We start from the raw sequence: 12,762 nt of genomic DNA, 5'->3' as shown, positions 1-12,762 counted from the left end.
GGCTCTCCTTTGCTTCTCATTGATGAAATTCTTTTATCTAGCTTTACTTGACTTGAGCCATGCCTCTAGGAGCCTGTTACGACTGTTCTTGCCGTGCACTTCACCCCAGCTGCCATTTGCCATTTCTTTTGTAGGTCACTTGATGTCATCCTGCGGTTGCTGAGTGACATTCGAATAAGATGACGGTCATCCCGGTCAGTGGAGAGTTGTTTTCGCTCTCTGCCGGTCTGTAGCTTTATTGTCCCAAATGTCTGCTGCTTGACCTTGTTGTAATGGACTGCCCTCTTAGAAATTTTAAGGATGGAGGCAACATGATGCTCACTGTATCCCTCTGCTAGTAAAGCCAGAATTGAGCCCTTCTTTTCCTCACTCAAGAATTTACTTTTCATCTCCTTTGGCATGGTTAAAAGTTATTTTTTCATTCCTATTACTTTTGGGATGTTACTAGCACTTGTTCTGCCATCCAGCTAGTGCTATTGCAAGAGGATTGTGAACACCACAGCAGGGTTTTTTATACTTTCCTTTGTTAAATAAGATTTGGTTCAGGTGATCACCTAATCAGAAGCACATTAAGTAGAATGAGGTGTACTCTGGATGGAATTCAACTGACGCTGGAAAGGAATGGCTGTCAGACATGGAGAGAAGCTGATTTTTATAAAACTGTGCAGTGGTCTCTTAATTTTTGCCAGAGCTGTATGTGTATATATGTGTATGCATGTGTATATGTGTATGTATGTGTATGTATCTGTATGTATGTGTATATATGTGTATATATGAATGTATGTATATTTGTATGTATATGTACATATGTATGTATGAGTATGTTTTTGCATGTATGTGTTGTGTATATGTGTGTATGTATATATCTGTGCATGTATTGGTATGTATGGACATATATGTGTATGTATGTGTATCTATTATCTATCTATCTAATATTTATCTATTATCTAAGATTATCTACTATCTATCTATTATCTATCTATTATCTATCATCTATCTTCTATCTATTATCTCTCTATCTATTATCTATCTATGTACTATATTTATTATCTATCATCTATTATCTAGCTAGCTAGCTATCTATTATCTGTCTATTATCTATCTATCTATCTATCTATCTACAATCTATCCATTTTTTGAGGCTTACTATTGGAAAGTGATTCTGACGCCTCCGGACCCCATGTGACCGCATTACTGGTGAAAGTGACTCTCTCTCCACTACTAAGGCAAAGTGTAAAGTGTCCTCAGAGCTGGATTTTGCCACTTGCCTGAATCAGATCCCTAGGGGTATAACCTTTTTAATCCTCTTTAGTTAATGTATTGGTGATCTTTACTTAGGCAAAATAAACAGAGCAGCTCCCAACAAAGGGGGGTCAGACTTCCTCAGTTACTCTCTGACCTCCGGGTCATGGCCTTTGTTCATTTCTCAATGGGAGCCGCTCTCAAAGGGGCATCACAAAATAGAGAACTAATTTAGGCACGTGCATTCAAAGAGTCACTGGGTATCGGGTCTAATGAAGCTGAACTTTTTTTTTTCTATAGGAGTAAAAAAAAAAATATCTTGTTTGTTATTTATAGGTTTTGAGTATCGCTAATTATACTGCCATCTGGATGGTAATCGTACCGCAATAGCAACAGTTACCACCTACACATATATATACTAGGCCTCATTCACACCAGAGTTCTTTTTTTACTTTGCTTTTTTTCTATATCATAAAGCAGATGCTTATATTATCTTTAATTGCAATTCAGAAGGGTCTAGAAAACCGAGAAATAAAAATGAAAAAAAATGAAATTTTTTTTTAAAATTTTGTAAAAATTGTTTTTGAAAATTATTGTCAGTTAACAATAAAAATGAATAATTTTTCACAAATTGTTTGAAATAGAAGAGAAATAGATCCAATGAGACAGATTTTTAAATATCTATTTACAGTATATTTTTTATCCAATAAAAAATAATAATAATAATAATAATAATCTTTATTTTTATATAGCGCTAACATATTCCGCAGCGCTTTACAGTTTTGCACACATTTTCATCACTGTCCCCGATGGGGCTCACAATCTAAATTCCCTATCAGTATGTCTTTGGAGTGTGGGAGGAAACCGGAGTGCCCGGAGGAAACCCACGCAAACACGGGGAGAACATACAAACTCCTTGCAGATGTTGTCCTAGGTGGGATTCGAACCCAGGACTCCAGCTAACCACTGAGCCACCGTGCTGCCCACAAAAAAAATAAAAATAATAATTCTGAGTTTAGAGGTCTCAAAAATCACAATTTTTTTTCCCAAAACGCAAAACGGAGTAAACCACAAACACTTAGATCCCAGTAAGACATGAAAGCAGAAGTCGCACTGATTCGTAAAACTTTTGTATGACTATTTGATCATCTAGATGTTTGATAAATCACCATTTATTCTATATATCATCCATATTTTTTACAACATATGTTGTATATCGGTATTAATAATTATAACCCTTATTCTGAATAGATGAGCACATACTTTAAGAAACTCTATATAGCATCCATATTCATACACTATATGTTATCAGTATTAATAATTATAACCCTTGTTTGGTGTAATTAGGCATAAACTTTTATTAACACTACCAATATATGTTATCGGTATTACTAATTATAACCCTTGGCCATTATAATTACGTATAAACTTTTATAAATGCTATGTATTATCTATGTTCATACAATATATGTTAGCGGTATTAATAATTCTAACCTTCGTTCGGTATATTTGAGCATTTAATAAACTATGGAAATCATCCACATTCATACAATGTATGTTAACGGTATTAATAATTGTAACCATTGTTTGGTATTATTAAACGTAAACTCTGTTTCATCCACATTTATACAATATGTTACCGGTATTAATAACTATAATCTTTGTTTGATATATTTGAGCATTTACGCACCAATGTATACCATCCATTTTTACACAATATATTTTAGTAGTATTAATCTTTGGTATAATTGAGCATAAACTTGAATAAATTCTTTATGTCGCCTATACAGTATCATTTATCAGTATTAATAAATATAGCCCTTGGTATCATTGAGCGTAATCTTTTAGAAAAGTCTATATGTACTGTATACAATACATGTTAGCGGTATTAATAATTTCAACCACTGTTCAGTATAATTGATCACATACTTAAACTGAATAATTAATGCAATATATGTTAGCGGTATTAATGATTATAACCCTTGTTCAGTATAACTGATCACATACTTTAATAAACTGTATGAATAAACATCAATATTTGTACAATATATGTTAGCGGTATTAATAATTATAGCCCTTGTTCGGTATAATCGATTACATACTTAAATAATATGTATGACACATCCATATTTATACAGTATATGTTAGCGGTATTAATTATCCTAACCCTTGCTTGGTATACTTGATCGCATACATGTATAAACCATACAATGTATGTTAGTGGTATTATTATAACCCTTGTTTGGTATAATTGAATTCTATGTAGCATCGATATTCATGTAATCTGTGTTATTGGTATCAATAATTATAATAACCCTTGTTCAGTATTATAGAGTATATGCTTTAATAAACTCCATATATTATCCATATTCATAAAATATATGTTATCGGTATTATTAATTATAACCCTTATTCAGTATAATTCAGCATCTATAATTATGGAGGTTTTAAGGGTTAAAAAGAACTTTGCACCTTTCACAAAATCATCTTTTTTTTTCTTTTCCGTTTCCTGAATACTGATGAAATTAAGATCCTGTATTTTTTTTAAAAAAGGAAAGAGTCGTGAAGGGATCGGCTTTTTTGAGGGGTTGTTCTTTTAAGTATTTTTTCCACTTTCCCAAAGTTTTATAGCTATAACGCCATTATTATCAGCGTGAGATACAGAATACATTTTTAGTTGATAGTATTTGGATGCTAGAAAATGCTGATTACACAGTGAGGCCGGTTTCATGTGGCCAATATATGGCTATATTTTACATTCTCTATTAAGCCAGTTTAACGCAAGTGAAGTACGGCACATTCCTGCAGCTTTGGGTCTATTAATCCAAACTTGGATCTATAATTCTGTAAGTTTGGGTCATTGAGCCGGGACTTGCAATTGTAATAACGGCACCAAAAATGTACCCTTATTATACTTGTCTTACAGTCGCAACGTCTGGCCTCCTGGATTTTGAACCGAACTTAGATCTCCATAAGACCCCATGGTGATCTCCGGAGATGAGGACAGGTGTTGCGACCATTATAGAAAACCAAAAACTGTTATGCCATATTATTAATGTTTTACCTGTAATCATACGAGAACAACCGCAAAAGCAATAAGAGGAATTTGTAGGCAAATTCCCCAAATTTCAGAAATTTCCGACCAGTCATATTTTGGCCGATTTATCTCTATTTTTGCTACTTGGGACAAATCTTTTAAGCCATAAAAAAAATCCTCTTTGTTAGTAAATGTTATGTTATCGACAAACCTAAAGACCCCATACACATTAGACTAATGTCGAACGAATCTGTCGATATAGAAGATTTTGGCCAACAGTCAAATGTGTTTAGAGGCCCCAGACAGTTGATTATCGGGGAAGATAAGAATCGGCATGTCCGATTTTGAATTTGTTCTCCCTGAGAAAAACCACATCAGGGACGTGTGGCAGAGGCTTTCTCATAGAGAATGCAGGAGCACTTTCTGTATGGGAGATATGGCTGAAATAGCTTTCAGGGGAACGATCGGCCGAACTAGCGTTTGGCCAACAGCCATCTAAGGAGGACTTAAGACTACTTACTCAGCCATCTGCAAGAGCAGACCTTGGAAGACAAAAAGTGATTTTAATGTCCATGCCAACCCTAAGCCACCTCTAGTATTTTGCTTCACATTTCTTCATGACCTTCATGGAGATGAGGTATCAGCAGGAATAGGGGGATAGAAAAAAAAATAAAGAAGCTCATCACGCCAATATTGTTCGGGATTCACTGGAAGTTGATGAATGGTTGCCAATTCCTGCTGGTGAAGTCAGCTATTGTGTAACCAACAAACAAAAAAGGATTTTCCGGCATGTTCATCCACAAAATTAATCTTTTTATTAGAAACTCATTTAAAAACAGAATGATCCATCATGAGGATAAAACCTTGGCCATTTTTGGGGTACGAGAACCTGCCAGCTGATTTAAGCTGTCCGGACCAAGTGTAGCATAGATCAGAGACCGGCTGTGAAGCCATAAATGTTTACTGTGAAACGCAGTGGAATTTCAGAGAGAACATGTTTTGAAATGCCATTCAGGGACCATGAATTTCAGATGACTAGTCCAAGAGGCTGGCATCTGGAGGCTTCTTCCCACCTTGCTTCTCTAGACTGACAGGTCTTGTAGGGAAGGTGACCTGACGGACGGACGGACTTGTCAGAATAGAGAAGGGAAGGTTTGCACAGTTTAGACAGGTGTCAGTTACTACAGTGGGGAAACAGCTGAGAAAGTGTAGTGGACGTGCAGGTTGACCATTAGAGGGCAGGGAGGAGTGTGTGCAAAAGACTTGACATCAGCTTAGGGCTTAGGAAACCGTTGGTTATGGGGGGCGGAGTTACAGGGAACCGGGAAAGATATTTGAAGGAGGATTCCAGAAAGTTCCAGTCCCCAGGGGGAGCTCCAGTGACAGGAGGACTACGACAGTTTGTGCACTGTGAGGAAAACCAAACTAGGTGGACTGAGGAGAGAGGTAAGGGGGGTGGTCCTGACAGGAAGAACCGCAGTATAGACGAGGCACGGGTTGAAGGACACCGTATTTGGAACGACAAAACTGACCAGTAAAGTGCTGATGGTGTACGGGCCTAAGGCGGCCACAGTGACTGAGCTGACAGGATCGTCACAGAGTGAAAAAGGGGCGGTACGTATAAATACGTCCCTGGTGTAAAGTACGGTGTGTGAAGCGGCCCTGAACATGGAGGGCCGTGAGAAAGATATTGCGGTGTGCTGTGAGGGCCGTCAGTCGGACGGTGGAAAATAAACTTGGACCTGTTGCACCCGAAACTTGCCTCTATCTTGTGTCTGTACGTCACTGCGCGGTATACAGAGGGACCACCCCCCAGCCCGGCCCACGAACCCTACAGTCTCCCTATGTGTGAGTGTATACAGACATGTATGTCCAAGGCAGTGAAGAAGCCACTGGGGACCGACCTCTTAGACTAGTCCTTCCAGATGTATGGTCCCCGACCGGCTCTTCAAAGCATGCTTCCTCTGAAATACCACAACAAGAAAAAAAGACACGGCATTCGTACAGTCAACAGAGGAGGGGGTGCTCAAGTAGGGTGTCCAGCTCGTAATACAAATCGTGGAAGAAACTTGGCACTCAAATAGATATATGATAAAGCAAAAGTTCCATTTATTGCATCCAGAATTAACGTTAAATATTTTCGGTCCACATCTGGACCTTCATCAGAACTGATATGGAAAGCCAAGTGGTGAGATTATATATCCTGCTAAGGATGTCCTGTTCTCCACAGAGATTCCAGGGAGAAGATCAGGTGGCCTGGATGCTGGGGGGGGGATGGGGGTGACTTCTGTATGTCAACGCGCCTATGGTAGCGACCGTAGTCGAGGAGGCCCGCGCCATCTCCTCCACCACTACGGTCGCTACCACGTTTTCGGTCCAGATGTAGACCGAAAACGTTTAACGTTAATTCTGGATGCAATAGATGGAACTTTTGCTTTATCATATATCTATTTGAGCGCCGAGTAATTTTCAACGACCGTCTGAAATGCCGTCGTGTTTCAAAGTAAAACATGCACGGTTTCAATACCACATCCATATCCTGGTTCATACTTTCTGTGGTTTGGGCAGCATTAATCAGCTGTCAGGAAGGCAATAAAGACCTAAGGTGATTGATACTTACATATCCAAAAGACATTTTGGCAAATTCTATAAAAAAATTATATTTCAATTTTATAGTATTTTTTATTGTATATTTTAATTTCAGAGGGTGTTATATGTTTTGAAATTTTATATATGGAGAGAAAAAAAAATATTTTTAGAGAAATACTATTTTCTTTAATTCCCCCTTGCTTTTTGCGTACAGGTACTAGTGCTAGTTATAATTATTACTTTTTCCAGAATTATATTACTTTATGCTTATTAACCCGATTTTTGGGGGCGATTTTGTAATAATTATTGTTATACAATGTTGAGGGTTAATAATGAATGAGAATGGTCGGGGTATGTTATTGACATGGGCCAGGACCTCTGCAAAGAGATCCAGCATTATTCATGGAGGCGCACCCTTATTCCACTCTTGCTTCGCTCAGATCATTGATATGTAAGTGCCATTTATGCTTATTTTTTCCGTTCTGAATGTCGGTATGAAAGCTCCTTTGAAGTGGTCTAGACCAGTTTCCTGAAAAACTCTATCAGAATTTCATGTTCCTACCTAAACATAATGGTTTTTATCCTTCACACGGGAACAGTAATATCAACCTCTGGCCGAACCTTTTCAGATAGACATAATCTCAAAAAACTTTACTAGAAAATATTCTACTAGTCTAAGAAACTCTGAAGACTTCTCATAAAATTATTCTCCAATTCTCCATGTATATTTATGATGTTACGTGAAAAAGTAAGACCTTAACTCCCAGAAGATTCTCAAATCTCCCAGGTGTCACATAAGCTCCCCTTGTTTTCTTTGTCATGTAGCCGATCACCTGCACCCAGTGGGGCAGCTACATTAAGGATCATGAACGGGGACATATTCATTGGTGGAAATGGCCATTTATGAGATTGTGGGGCGGGGAACATTAAGGGTCAGGAACGGGGACATATTCAGACATTGAAATGGCCATTTATGAGATTGTGGGACGGGGAACATTAAGGGTCAGGAACGGGGACATATTCAGACGTTGAAATGGCCATTTATGAGATTGTGGGGCGGGAACATTAAAGGTCAGGAACGGGGACATATTCAGACGTTGAAATGGCCATTTATGAGATTGTGGGACGGGGAACATTAAGGGTCAGGAACGGGGACATATTCAGACATTGAAATGGCCATTTATGAGATTGTGGGACGGGGAACATTAAGGGTCAGGAACGGGGACATATTCAGACGTTGAAATGGCCATTTATGAGATTGTGGGGCGGGAACATTAAAGGTCAGGAACGGGGACATATTCAGACGTTGAAATGGCCATTTATGAGATTGTGGGGCGGGGAACATTAAGGGTCAGGAACGGGGACAAATTCAGACATTGAAATGGCCATTTATGAGATTGTGGGGCAGGGAACATTAAGGGTCAGGAACGGGGACATATTCAGACGTTGAAATGGTAATTTATGAGATTGTGGGGCGGGGAACATTAAGGGTCAGGAACGGGGACATATTCAGACATTGAAATGGCCATTTATGAGATTGTGGGGCGGGGAACATTAAGGGTCAGGAACGGGGACATATTCAGATGTTGAAATGGCCATTTATGAGATTGTGGGGCGGGGAACATTAAGGGTCAGGAACGGGGACATATTCAGACGTTGAAATGGCCAGTCATGAGATTGTCCCACCCATAAGAGATCAGGTTAAAAAAAATCTACATTTTGAAAAATTGGTGAGTATGTTATTAACCTTTGATTTTATAAAGAGTTTGTAAGCTTTTTATTTATTTTGTGCCTTTGAAGTAGACACCTGGCAAAACATTATAGTGTGGACATAAAACAATGGCTATCCAGTGCTGAAAAATGAATCCTTCTATCTCTAGTGTAAGGTTCAAATCAGGGTTAAGATGGAAACCATCCTGACGATGGATAATCATCACAGATGTACCGGGAGAGTCGGAGAGTAATCAGTCAAATAATGTTTCGCCAATCTAATTTCATCAGATGCACAAATGAAAAACATACTTAGCTGACATTTTTTGTAATATCAGACTCGACAAAAAATTTGGCCTTTCGTAAAATAAATTTCATATTCAAAAACATCCAGCACGGAGGAAAATTTTTTACATAGATTTTCGGCAATTGATCTAAAAGATGTTGACTGGTTAAGAAAAAGATTCTGACGCTCGCGAAACATATTTAATATGTGACCGCAGAAATCATGAACAAAGTTTCTGCAACCTCACTGAGCCATAATCCATGAGATTTTCTCACACACGAGGTCACATGGCCAGCTCTAATTCTGACATTCGGCAGATGACCTGCATGTACTGGATGCCATCTGTCCCTACTTTACAGATACGGTGACAAGGTTTTTCGTAGAGATAGTATCCTTATTTTGAACTGTATTGTAGTCACGGATTCCAATAATGTGATGTGTTGGAAAACAAATGTCAATGACATAAAGTGAAATAAAACAGTGAAATAAAATCCAATAAACTCATCCAATTAAAAAATGGGACTAAAAGATCTGTGAAAAGCCAAAAATTTGTGATAAGTATTAATTTTGTACAATATTCGATCACCGTGACAAGAAATCTAAGAAACACAACCCACATCCTACCTTCTCTATATTTGCTGTCCAATTATTATTAATATTGTCAGGAAGCTTGTGATTCAGGTTGGCAAGCGGCAGGCTTTAGCATAGCCGGTAGGTCCAAAAAAATTTTTCATTCAGGAGCTCTACTTTATCTTGAGGTATCAAACATGTCCCTACCAAATCAGTACTGGATAGGGAATAACTGTTACGGTTCTGCATCACAGGACTAGGGTAAGAGGTGGGAAAACTGACCCTGCACTGCGACTAGGCTGATACCCTACGATGTAGTGGGCGACCCATTCCTTGTGAATAGACCCACCGATGATCCTAGGTTAACCTCAAGCGAAGACCTATTGATAGGGGGAATGGGGTCCCTGAAAGATCTAAGGACTGGGTACAAAAACGTGTCACCTCCTAATAGAAAACACAGAGAAGGCTGCAGAAACAAACTGAAAACAGAAACTAAGACTAGCAGAACCAGAGGTCCCAGAACTGCACTAATTAAACACACAGAAGGCAAAGCAAGGCTCCAAGCCAGACTTCAAGCAGATTAACACTGTTGTCCAGCAAGGAATGGGAGACAGGTGCAGGTACAATCACCTGACCCATGACAAACGCAGCACCAGGGGAGAAAGACCAGCAGCCAGAACACTACAAGAAAAAGGCGGATAGTCACAAACTGAACAGATTCTAACAATAACATCATGATGTCCGGGACACCCAATAATCCCAAGAGATCAATCTGAATGGAGTGGCTATCGAGAACAAACTCATCCTGTCCAATTCACTCTCTACGGGACCCATTTTGGGATGTTCGATGGTGGTACTAGAGGCTGAACCCTGAGCATTCAGGAAGTTATCTTCTATGGTATGGGTACACATGCTAACGTCTAAACTTGGTACATACCCTTTAACATCATCAATCCTGTTTATACTAAATCAGTACCAAAAATTGGATTGTGAATAACATCCTGAAGCCTGGGACATCCAATGATCCCAAGAGCTCCAACTGAATGGGGTGCCAATCAAGTATGAACTCCTCCGATCCAATTCATTCTCTAAGAGACTACCGGAGATCGCACAGCACTGTATTTGGTTATCTTCAATGGTCCCATAGAAAAGGAATGGATTGGTGGCGTGGATGTGTGATCTCCTCATTCAGAAGGGGCCTTGTAGAGCCCAAATTCTCCAGTCCGGTGGTGGTACTAGTGGTTGAACCCTTAGCATTCAGGAAGTGGTCCCCTATCCTGTAGATACACAATACCTTCTAAACTTGGTCAAAAACCTTTAACATCATCAATCAGACCCGAGTAATACTTTTCTTCAGAGGACAATTAAACACTTGATGTCCTCATAAATAACAGATGACTGGAGGTCCTTACAAGATAGCAGGGGTCCTTCTATGATAGCAGAGAAGCCACCGGCACTCTTTTCCGTATCTAATGAAGGAACAACTTTTATCATACAACCCATATGAATAGATATAAGGGGTTTGACTATTTGGACTTCCCCCAATCACCAGAACACGGCACATTTATCCTCCATTTTTCCCCAAATCATGGCCAAGTTTAAAGGAGCATAGGTTGGACATGCACCTTGCTGCTCAATTGAAATCTACAGTACTGAGACAAATAAGCCAGTCTAGGACTTTGCATATTCGAATTATTTCCATGGTGAGTCAAATTCTACCATTTTTAATGACTACCTGATAGATATGAGCAAAAATACTTGCAGTACTCTGGTCTGATGTCCATTTCGGTACTCCATGGTAGCTGAGCAAGGGCAGGGTGAACTTCTCTAACTGGCACTTAACTGACAACATCTTGGGCATCTCTTGGGCTTACTTAACCCCCAGGATTGTGCCGTAATGTCACTGGGAGCCTGGTAATTGTAAGAGGTGCCCAAGATGAATGGCATTCGAGTGATGACCAAGGATGTTCCCACTGCCTAGGCCAACTGCTTGTGAGTACCAAAGTGGAAGTCAGACCAGGGTAGTACGTATCTTTTTTCTCATCTCTACTACCTGAGTCACTGACATGTGAATGGTCTTCAGACTCCAGTACCCTTTATACCAGGGTTCCCCAACTCCAATCCTCAAGGCCCACCAACAGTTCATGTTTTCAGGATTTCCTTAGTATTGCCCAGGTGATAATTGCATCAGCTGTACAATACAAGTGAAATCCTGAATACATAACCTGTTGGTGGGCCTTGAGGACTGGAGTTGGGGAACCCTGCTTTATACTGTTTACTCCAAACGCAAAATAATTTGGAAAAATTGTTACATTTGTGCAAATGGTAAACCGTGGCACACTGGTATATGTAAATTTTTGGTGTACTTTTAGAGTACGACTGATTTGAGCTTTCGTAACTCCTACCAGTCAAAAGGTATTACAAATTCCGCAAGAGTAGCAGCCATATTGTAGAACGCAGTTTTACCAAAAAAATGTCAAATTCTAAAAATTCAAAAAATATTTCAAATAATTATCTTCTAAAATTTCAAGTTTCAGATTGTAGAGTTGTTGTTTTTTTTGTTTGTTTTTTAGGGGTGAGATTGTCTATAACGTCAGATCGCTGTTATCATAAAGTCGTCTGTACAATTATGGACTTTTCCAGGCAAATAAACGATGCATTATTTAGGAGGTCGTGTATCCAAATGGTAATTCCATCAATGCAAATGAACAAGCTGGCCGCCATCAGAGCCCTTCTTTATACAAGGATGAGAAAACAAAACAAAATAAAAAAGAATCTTTGTCAAAGAGAAGATGAAAAAAACGGGAAGGAGAAGAAAAAAAAAACATCCTTACATCTCGTAGGGCTGAGAAAAGCTGCTAAAGTAGGTCAGCAAGAATTTCTTTTCAAACCCGACCATGAAATTTTAAAATTGGCAAAGTCTTTGCCGGTTTGAAAATCCTTCACCCTTTCGAAAGAAGCTGATAAAACTGCAGCTCCGGGGCAGACAGACAAAGGAGGGTCCCCATAAAACGTTGTGGATACCCCAGTAAAAAATTTGGCAGCGTGCACCCATCTGCGGAGACCTCGTAAATCTCTACGTGTCTGTTGTGCCGTGTGTGTGTGAGAACGGCTCTTAGAAATGACAGCACAGTGTCTGTAAGCTGGTGTAAGCTTTTTATTTTTTTAATTATTTTTATTTTTTTACTTTTTTTGACCTCGTTGAGTGCCTTATTGTGACATATGGGGCTTTAACGAGACATTTTATCCTCTGCAGTTAAGATTCCCAATAAAGGAAAGGGCCACGTAATCTGATGACCTTATCTCCAATAAATAAAATATACGGTTA

At 39.1% G+C, this 12,762-nt stretch overlaps 1 long non-coding RNA gene across 1 annotated transcript in view; it reads right to left on the bottom strand.

Moving 5' to 3' along the window:
* Positions 1 to 12,762, bottom strand: part of LOC141083411 (uncharacterized) — an 81,555-nt gene that overhangs the window by 61,006 nt on the left and 7,787 nt on the right. The gene's annotated exons all lie outside the window — the stretch shown is intronic.

Source organism: Dendrobates tinctorius, unplaced genomic scaffold, assembly GCF_039654945.1.
Source record: "Dendrobates tinctorius isolate UK_male_01 unplaced genomic scaffold, ASM3965494v1 ptg000020l, whole genome shotgun sequence".
Taxonomy (NCBI): Eukaryota; Metazoa; Chordata; class Amphibia; order Anura; family Dendrobatidae; genus Dendrobates; species Dendrobates tinctorius.
Note: the sequence above shows the minus strand (reverse complement) of the source record. Positions and strands in the feature narration are given on the sequence as shown.